The sequence below is a fragment of the Nanorana parkeri genome, unplaced genomic scaffold (genome assembly GCF_000935625.1).
Source record: "Nanorana parkeri isolate BGI_ZX_2015 unplaced genomic scaffold, ASM93562v1 scaffold18, whole genome shotgun sequence".
Lineage (NCBI taxonomy): Eukaryota > Metazoa > Chordata > Amphibia > Anura > Dicroglossidae > Nanorana > Nanorana parkeri.
The window spans coordinates 114,513-124,607 of NW_017306286.1; positions in this window are offsets into that span (position 1 = coordinate 114,513).

The following is a 10,095-nucleotide window of genomic DNA, read 5'->3' on the forward strand; positions in this document are numbered from 1 at the left end:
AGCGCAAGGGAGAGACCCCCCCCCCCCCCCCCCTGAAATGATGGCAGATAGCGGACGAAGAAATAGCTTATTTGCTATCTGCAAGTTTTGTTTTTTTAGTATTCTGACAGCGGCTGCCGTCAGAAGAAAAAATAAAACAAGAAGAAAAAAAATCAGCATAGGAATGCATAGCTAGATTCCTATTGGCTATTTCAATTTGCAATACCCAATAGCGAGCTGGCTATTGCAACCGCCCTCTGCTGCTGTCAATCACTAGAGAGGACCTGATGGAGAACTTCAGGTCCCCTCTGCTGATAGGGCTACCCACTGAGCAGATTTCATCAAGGACTAACCAAAATTCACTCAGTGTATGGCCAGCTTAAGAGGTTTTATCATCTCAATTTGTAGAGCTTTCCGCTTATTTTTATTTTGCATCTTCGGGACAGGAAGTTAAGAAAAAGCTCCCCAAAGAGACCCAGCAAAAAAGTAATTGACAGAGGTTACCGTTTCCCTACTCTATCCAAAACTAAAAGTTCAGGATATACTGTACATACACTTGAATTACAGTGTAAGTTTATTTTCTTTGGAAGAAAGGTAAAAGCTGGCCATTGTAAGTACGCTTCTCAGTGAAATAGTTTGTCCCAGTCCCTGTTACTGTCACTTTTGCTGGACAGCTTGGACTGCATGTATATCTGGAGAAAATGATAAATAATGACGTGGGTATAAAAATGAATGTATATGCTGAACAATAAATAGAAAAAGGTACCCTATGCTCACAATGGATATTGCAATCTACAGTAGAAATGTCTCTGTACTTTGGCAGAATATTAGTGGACAAAGGTTTCCCAGTGCGTGATAACTTGTTGATGCGTCTAACTAAATATAGGAATAAACCATATGTAAAGAATTCACTAGATGCAATCCGTACACGACATAACAAAAGCTAATGACTTGGCTACTGATCGTATATGAATCATCAGATGACTCATTGTTATGCGTTCTAAGCTTTGTAATGTATTCTGGGTTGACAACAAATCTTATTCGAGTGGAGGAAAAGCCCATACTTGATGTTAGGTTGCCAAAAATTCTATTGGAATGTTAGCTTTTATCCAGTGAATCCAAATACTTAAGATGCAGCAGAGAATGGTCTTTGTGGTTTTCTCAATACTAAATAGCTTGTTTTCAGCATGTTTCCTTTCAAAACACAAGAACTGACCAACATTTTTAAAGCAATAAATCTTTAAGAATTTTGTTGAATACTGCATATTGCAATATATTCATACTGTATGTATGTTCCATTTTGAGGTGAGCACTATGGTCAGTGAAGAGTGGAGTTGTTTTCTTAATCGAAGTATATGTATTGTTACATTTTCCGTACCAAAATGTTTTCAGAAGACTTTTTTGCAGGACTGCAGTCTCTTGCCAGCCATCCTTTACTGTGTCACTTCTCTCACATCTAAATGCTTTTACAAGTACTGCATCCAGTAGGCCGCAGTAGATATGTATAGGAAGGAGGGCATGGTTCTTGGACATGACTCGCTTATTTCTGTATAATCATATGGTGACTAATTACACTTTAGAGAGACTTTGACAAGCAATCATAGAATAAAGCTGGCTATACACCAGTAGAATTTTGTGCAAAAAAAAATTGTTTTCTAAACCTTTGTTTGATTTCCTAACAGTAATTAATGTTGAATGAAGAATTTTTATTTTGACTGTAGTGATAAAAAAAATCGTAGGGGCAGAATGCCAATTTTTTTGCAGACAAACAAGATTCTAAGAGTGAATGCGGGTTTCATTTAGGAAACTCTATTTATTTCCAAAATCATATGTTAAAACCAAATGAAATTTTGAGCGACATTCGTCAAGGCTCCCATGGCATTATCGAAAGTTCTAACAAGATTTTTTGTGTGAACATTTGTACAACTTAAAGCAGGACTTGGTGGAAATTTGAGCTGTGTGTGGCCCTGTCTGCACCTCCCAGCCAGACAAAAGTCGATTATTAGTGGCTTATGTTGAAGAAGCTGGGTAGAAAATTGTCGGCCAAACAGTGACTGCAGTCATAATAACCCAATAGGGGAGATTCCCCCATCCATGCTGTTTAGCGGAGATGGGGGATGATTTCTTTTGTTTAGCCCGTAGGCCATTTTGGCCTGTAGGTCATTCTTCCCACTGCCGCAATTAGATCTGTTGGTGGCTCTGCTGGCACCACCTGGATTGACAAGTCTAAGGAAAAAGAAGCCAGGTGGAAAATTGTCGGCCAAACAATGACTGCAGCCTGGGGGCTACAGCTGAGGGGTATTCTGTCAGTCACGGGCACCGACGGTCAGGGTATTGGCGGCAGGGTAGCTGGCAGGAAAGATTGTTCCAATCATTCTCTAGCATGGGTGGGGGAATCAAGTGATTTCACAGGGTTTAGTTGTTCCCAGAATGTCATGCTACCATTAACTGACAATGAGAAACAGTGGTACACTCAAAAGCATTAACCAGCAACAAAAACAATGTGCCCATAGTGTGTTCTTTGTATAAAATTCCATGTTAAATGTTAGATTGGAAAGCCCCTTTAACCAGTACAAAACTACAGGTACAAGTCGATTTTACTGCTAACACAAAAACTACTTTTAAAAAAAATTATCTTGCTGTAGAGAATTAATAAATGGAACAATATAGCAAAGTAACAAAGTATAATGTGTAAAAAAAAAGTATCCTATCTTATGGACTTTGGAATCACAAACCAAAATTATTGGTGAAAACAGCAGCAATAGGAAGTGTCCAAACCAGGCAGGATAGGACTTCCATCGGTAGCAGGATCAGGCACTAGGAAAATATTCCTCAGATTCCAGTAAAGTGGTCTCTTTGAAAGCAGCAGGAGTGATTAAGAATAGTGAAAGGTTCTACACGTTGATAAAACACTGAAAAACAGAGAAAAAAAACAATTCTGCATGATTATAAGCAAGCTCACTCTTTATTATTTTGGTAAATATGCTCCAGATATATGATTACTACCCATTTCCAAATACTTAATGGAGCTGCCCATTCTTGTGCTGCCAATATCAAGTTTATTTATGTGCTCTTCAGTTCGATGATCCAGTGTTCTTGGGTAAGCATGAAAATAAAAAGGCAACTGGCTCATCAGTTTATAATAAACAAGAGAGGTGCCTGTGGTGGAGGGACAACATGCTGCAAGTGGAGGAAATAGATTCCTCAGCATTCAGCCCTTCTAGCCAGGAAAGGGACTTAATTGAAACCTGCTGCTAACATTTCAATATGAGGTTTCAGAGGTACACATTTGCATACATGTGAGGTTAAAAGAAGTATTACTTCCAATGTGCTATTCAGTGAGTTTTCTACTTTTAAGACAAGCTCCAGTCCAAAATTAAGTAAATAGAGCATTAAAAGCTAAAATAAAAAAATGCATTGCTGCAATACTTACCTTCAATCTGGTGCTAGAACAATACTTTACCACCAAGAAATGGTGCCAGCAATCGTACATTTAGCCCTCTTTTTTCATTTTCCATTTTTACATGATCTATTTAGCTCCCCTGTTGTAAAAATCCTGTTGTTTACAGAGCTCAAAAGCTGAAGCTAAAAATTACACACACAAATGAATGTGTCAGAGGACTACCTCATCACACTGATTCATATTATTGGCCTATTGGACAGTTCCACCCAAATGGCAATTCAAATTGTTAATAAAATGTAAGCACACAGGAAATGGTTAATTTAAAGTTGTAGGTGGTGTATAGCAAACAGTTCATGTACAGTAATTGTATTACAGCTCTGAGGGTGTGCTGAGTATGATATGGTGTGTGCTGGTATGATATGTACGGCTGTGTGATGTGTGCTTGTGTATTGTGCAAACTGCTTTGTGCTGTGTTTCCTAGGAATGGCAAATACTGACTTCAAAACCCTATCATTGTTATTTTGCAATGTCTTGTGTCTCAATGGGGAAAATTTCCTTTACGTACTGTCCTGTAGATACAACAGGAAGTGAGAATCTCTTTAAATGAGTTGTCACCAGAAGAGTACATATTAGAGGTTTTAGCTCTATTTCTTGTTTTAAGATTTGGTTCTGTTCAAAATATTACACTTCCCTGCAATTGTATTCTCAGTGGTGACACTCAGTAAAGGAACCCATAAACATGACAGACACTGGCTTCTTTTTCCAGACCCCTGCACTATGTACATTACACACTCCTGACCCTTACACTCTGTACTTTGCACACTCCTGACCCCTGCACTCTGTACATTACACACTCCTGACTCCTGCACTCTCTACATTACACACTCCTTACCCTTACACTCTGTATATTACAAACTCCTGACCCCTGCACTCTGTACATTACATACTCTTAACCCCGGCGCTCTGTAACTTACACATCGCTGAGTTCTGTGCTCTGCGCCTTATGCACTCCTGACCCCTTCACTATATACACTATGTTGTACATCTCATACTCCTGACCAATTCTTTCTGTTCATGGGGCTGTGTAAGACATACTCCTGGCCTCTGGACTCTTTAAGCTACATTATATAGTTGCTGGTTACTAAGTAGTCACTGACTATGTTAATAAAGATCTTATTTAAGGTAGGCTGTGTGAGGAAAAAAATATGTAATAAAAGATTTGTTTTTAATTATGTTGCTGCGGTTTTAATGTGTTTGTTAGACTTTTGCTTATGGTACATAATAATCATAATAATTAAAGCATATTTTGTAGGTACAAGGATTGTGGCATATGTGTGCCATGTAAACAGTGAATAGGATGAGGTTTTATTTAACCATGCATCTCTAAGCCCCTTCCACTGTTAGTAAAATCTGACCACACCCACAATTTGGTTTCATTCCTTTTCTCACTGTGCCCAAGCTATTTCAAAATCCTAACAACACTCCTGACAGCAATGCAAATGTATCTTCAATAGGACATGTCTCATTCAGAGAAAGACAACATAAAGCAGGTTAAACATAGCCTCAGAACTGCCATTCACATTGTATCATTAACGTAAATAGGAATTTGCTGACTATAAACAAAATCCATGTGCACAAGCTCTTATTACCACTAGGGCAATACCAGAGAAGATGAGTTTTAGGTGAGATGTTGACTTATAAAGGTTTGAAGAGAACCTGTACTTTGCCCATTCAGGGAAAAGCAACAGGGTTACTTAATTGCCACCCATCTGCACATCCGTACCTTTCTGTCCTACTCCTGATGCTCTGTTTGGCTACTGGCAGCAAAGAGAGAAATCCCTGTGTACACAAGAAGTTGTGACTTGGAGTTTAAAGTGTATTTGCAGTCAAAGTTGACAAACTCCCTCAATATGTTTGTTATGTGTTCCTGGTGTGTTTCTAGTAGTTTCTTTGGAGCAGGTTTATACACTGGGATCTATGGGTAGCTTCTATTGTTTAGAATAGCTTCCAATGTGCAATTAGGGGACAAACTGAGGGACTGTTTTTTTAAAGTGCATTAACCTACAATTTACCACCCAAGACTTGAGATCTTTAACTATTTATTAGGACAGACAGTGTTCAAATGTAGTTTAAAATGTAGTTTAAAACTGAAAAAGCTTCCAATGTGCAATTAGGGGACAAACTGAGGGACTGTTTTTTTAAAGTGCATTAACCTACAATTTACCACCCAAGACTTGAGATCTTTAACTATTTATTAGGACAGACAGTGTTCAAAATGTAGTTTAAAACTGATAATGAGCTCTTCCAGCAGTACAGACAGGGTTAGTTCTGGCAAACATAACTCCCTAGCTCCCGTCTTGACATGACATAGAGGAAACCTAGGTAGGGTTTTGAAATCCTACCTCCGGGCAAACCAAAAAACAATATCCTTGCAGTGGAGTTACCCCCACACTGCAAGGGTAAAGGAGAACTATGAGGTGAGTGATTTTCACTCAACCTCATAGTTTGCGCTGACGTGTGACAATGAAACTATCACAGGTCGGCTCAAGTGAGCGAACGCATACCGTCGCTCGTTCACTTCTCGATCATGTCCCTGCAGAGAGCCATGACTGTCACTCACAGCTCCCTGCAGGGATTCCCCCCTCCCCTGTCCGATCCTCCAGCGCTGACTGGCGGAACGGACGGGGGAGGGTGCAGGCACAGCTGGCTCTGCCTCTAGATAGGCAGAGCCAGCTGTCACTCACGCAGCTGGGTGGATCTCGACAGTAATGTCGGGATCCATCTCAGCTGCGGCGGTCTCAGTATACTCTTTACTGTTTACTTTGAGCTGTAGCTCGCGGTTTACTGAGCTTTGGGTCACGGGAGGACGCTACTTTATGTCCTCCCGTGACAATTAGGAGAACTATGGGGAAAAATACTTACCCCATAGTTCTTCTTTAAGTGCTCGTTTATGTCTAGACCGGAGTAAAGCACTTTTACTTACCTAATCCTCACTCCCACGGTGGTCAACGCCCTCCTCTCCCCCACTATTCTAGCTGTGGACTGTACCTCAGCATTCTCACATGTAATTCAGGTCCATGAAGATGTGATGACATCAGCAGTCTTTAGATCACTGAGCGAAGAAGAGAAGAGGCTGCAAGACCACCTTAGCAGCCTGCAGGAAGCCTGTGGGAGTGGGGATTAGGTAAGTAAAACATATTTTTGCTGTCCTCTAGCCATAAATGAGCACTTAACCCTTTCAGTGTAGGACCGCCCTACTGCAAGGGTAGCTTTTATAGCTACCGAACAGGAAATGAAGGGAAATCTGTCCAATAGGTCACAAATTGCAAAAGAAACCTGGCAGGGGCTTTAACTCTCTTCTACTCCTTCCAAAAGTATGCTGTAGACATACTTTAAATAGGGCTGAAGACTCTCTTCCCACCACCATGTATCAGTGCTGGGTGTCTGATTGCCCAGTTACCAAGCACCGGTATTATTTCATGAGAAGAGGTTACATGCTCCCCATATCCCATAAACATTGAGCATTGCATTGCATACTGCAGTCAACTGGTCTCCTCCAGTGCAGTGGATATATATATTATTCCATCCTAAGTCTGTACCTGTTTCTGAACACTGGGACTCATCCTGGAAAGGGTTGTTTAGATCTACAATCCCTAAGATACAATTAGGGGAATTTATCAAAACTGGAGCAGACAAAATCTGGAACGGTTGCCAACCAGCTTCTTTTTTCAGTTTGTTCAGTTAAGATTTGAAAATGAAAGATAGAAGCTGATTGGTTGCTGTGCAAAGCTGCTCCAGATTTTGCCTGCTCCAGTTTTGATAATTTCCCCTCGATGTTGTCAAGAGGGAGGAAGAGGAATCGGATGCATACCCCCATATTCTAGAAGTATGAAGTATTCCTCTTAATTTCTTGTGGCCAAATGGAGCAGCAGGGCACCAAAAGGAAAGTCTATGCAGATGAGGAGGGTGGCAGATAAGTGAACCTGCTGGTTTGCCCTACATGGGTAAACTAAAGCCTTCCTTTAATATGGCTGACAGGTTTACAATAAAAGAGTGTCTTTTGCTGTCATTGCCAAGTACTCAAAGAGTTCTAAATTGTTGATTCTGCTCTTCATCTGGTCACCGAAAATGTGTAATCATAATGTCTGAATTTAGTGCTGCATTTTACCAAAAAAATATGGACACTGACGGCTTTGACAAAAACATATTTCTGTAATCAGCAAACTGCTGCATATTCAAGCACTCTTTTCTACCTCACAGATTTCCTTTTACCCAGCAGGCAGTTTGAATCAATCACAGGATTTCTGAATTGGTGAATCTTTAATAAATAAAGTGTATCCCAAAAACAAAAATATAATATATTGCAGCTCACCAAAGCTTTATTGTGGTGGATGCATTTGTTTTCTTTTTTAGGCTTTTTTCCCCCTTTATTTTCATCTGGTGATACGGCTAGTAACACACTGTTTGTCTCAGGATGGCTCCACTCTATGGAGGAGCACCATAGCCACCCTTGGACAGCAGCATTCTCAACTTGTGGAGAGAGTAGTGTTAGATGGACTAGCAGAATTAGATAGATTTGACTAATAAAACAAATCTGAACTCCAGCTAACACTTTTTTGTAGTTATAGCAACAGGGTTTTCTTTACATACATGGATAAAAACTGACCATTTCAATCACCCCTGTTAATGTTAAATGATTTGTCTCATCCCTCTACCTACCACTTTTGCTGGACAGCTTAGCCTGTTAAAGGAAGCTGAAAAGACCTACAGGCCAGATCACAAGGTGAAAATAAAGGGGAAAATATGCCTAAAATAGAACACGAATGCAGCCATCGCATCTAAGGGATGATACGCTGCAATTTGCTTTGGGTTTAGATATACTTTGATTTTGTACTTGTCCAGAGAAGAAATCTTCTCTTTAAGACAGAGTTGCCACAGCTATGGGTATATAGAAATAAAGAATGAAAGTAACAACATATAAAGAAAAGAGGGAGATACAGCAAATCCATACTTCTTTATTACTGTATTCTCTGGATGGATGGAGCCACAGTATAAAAATTGCATTCAATTACTAAATTATTATTATTATACAGGATTTATATAGTGTCTAGAACATCATCTATTTCATATCTGCAGCTCAAACATAAACTTGTTACTGTTGTAAATAATTCTGTATGTGCTTCTGTGGATGAGATAACACTGGCACTGATGGCAGAGACTTGGCAATGGCAAATGAACATACAGTTCTGCATCTGGCGATGTCCTTTTCATTCTGTAACATTGTAAGTATGTTTACTTGTTCTTCATAATGTACCAAACCCATCAACAATACTTCTTCAGACAGGACAGAATGAAAATGTTCAGTTCATGGAAAATGTTCTACTTGCACATTCAAACTGGTACATTATTCAGAAAGGCATAGAAAGCATAAACACAAAATAGCATCAGCATGTTTAGTTCTTGACAGGTACCCAACCTACATAGGACTTATCCATGTGCAGTAAGACAGACTACAGAAGGATCAACCATAAAGTGATTTGCAATCCTTTAATCTAAAATTACAAAACAAATACAAGTGTAAGGGAATCATTTTGGTTAGATCAGTCACAGGCATCACCTTCATAAGGCTTTAACCACTAGTTAAGCTATTTTTGCCTCTGAGCATCAGCCTCTGAATTATTTGGGTATCTTTTTAAGCTCTTAATTACAACCACAACATTGTTTTTGCATGTCAAATAAAGGCAGAGTTGACTTGTGTTGATCTCCAGTTACATGGATAAACTCTGTTATAGAGGCAAGAGCGATTCCTGAAAAAGGCCCACAGATATCACTAATGAGGGTCTCAGGGTCAGGAGCTAGGCAGACTGGGAATATATCATATGGGGAAATAACCCACCTCTGATCCTAGGCAGCCTTTGCGGGTTACATAGGAAGGGAGGAGTGCTGGAGGGAAGAGGTGCAAAGGCAGGGTGAGAAGAAGGGACAAAAAAATGGAAACATGGAAGGGGGAGGACAGGAGATGAACTTCGATCAGCTGTGTGCAGGAGTGGACAACGCTAACTAACCACAATCTCTCCTGCATTGACTCCCTCTGCTCTTATATCTACAGTGTTAATGGCCATTTACAATAATGTCCTCTGCAGCTTCCACACTGTACTCATAAACTGACCTTTAAAAGACTGGAAGCAAACAGAGCTTTAAGCTGGCTGCCATCATTAACTAGTTCTGGGGATTGGGTCATTCCCAGTCTCTATATTCCAGGAAGAAAGAACGGATGTAAGTCTTTTATAGCTATACAAATCAAACGTTTCAACAAGGGGAGTGTGTCCGGAGAGGATTGTGCACATACAATAATCAGACATAATCATACAACGTCCTTTTATGCTTGATTGTTCTTGGATAGATTTTACAGGAAACAATGGAGAAGACATTGCACACGAGTCCACTTAGCCAATACATTCATACCTATTGTTACCTGTTTTACCCGATCTGAGCCTTATTCTACATCTTCATGATGCAGAATGTGCAAAGAAAGACGAACATAACGTTAAAGTTATCATTTATTGCTGCGCTGAGATTCTGCAACCCGAACAACTTCATTGAGATAAAAACGGGTATTAATACAGTGCAAGAATACATACAATTTATTGCGTGTGTACCTAAAACATAGGTGTCACACCATATTCAATATTATTGTGATATATATATATATA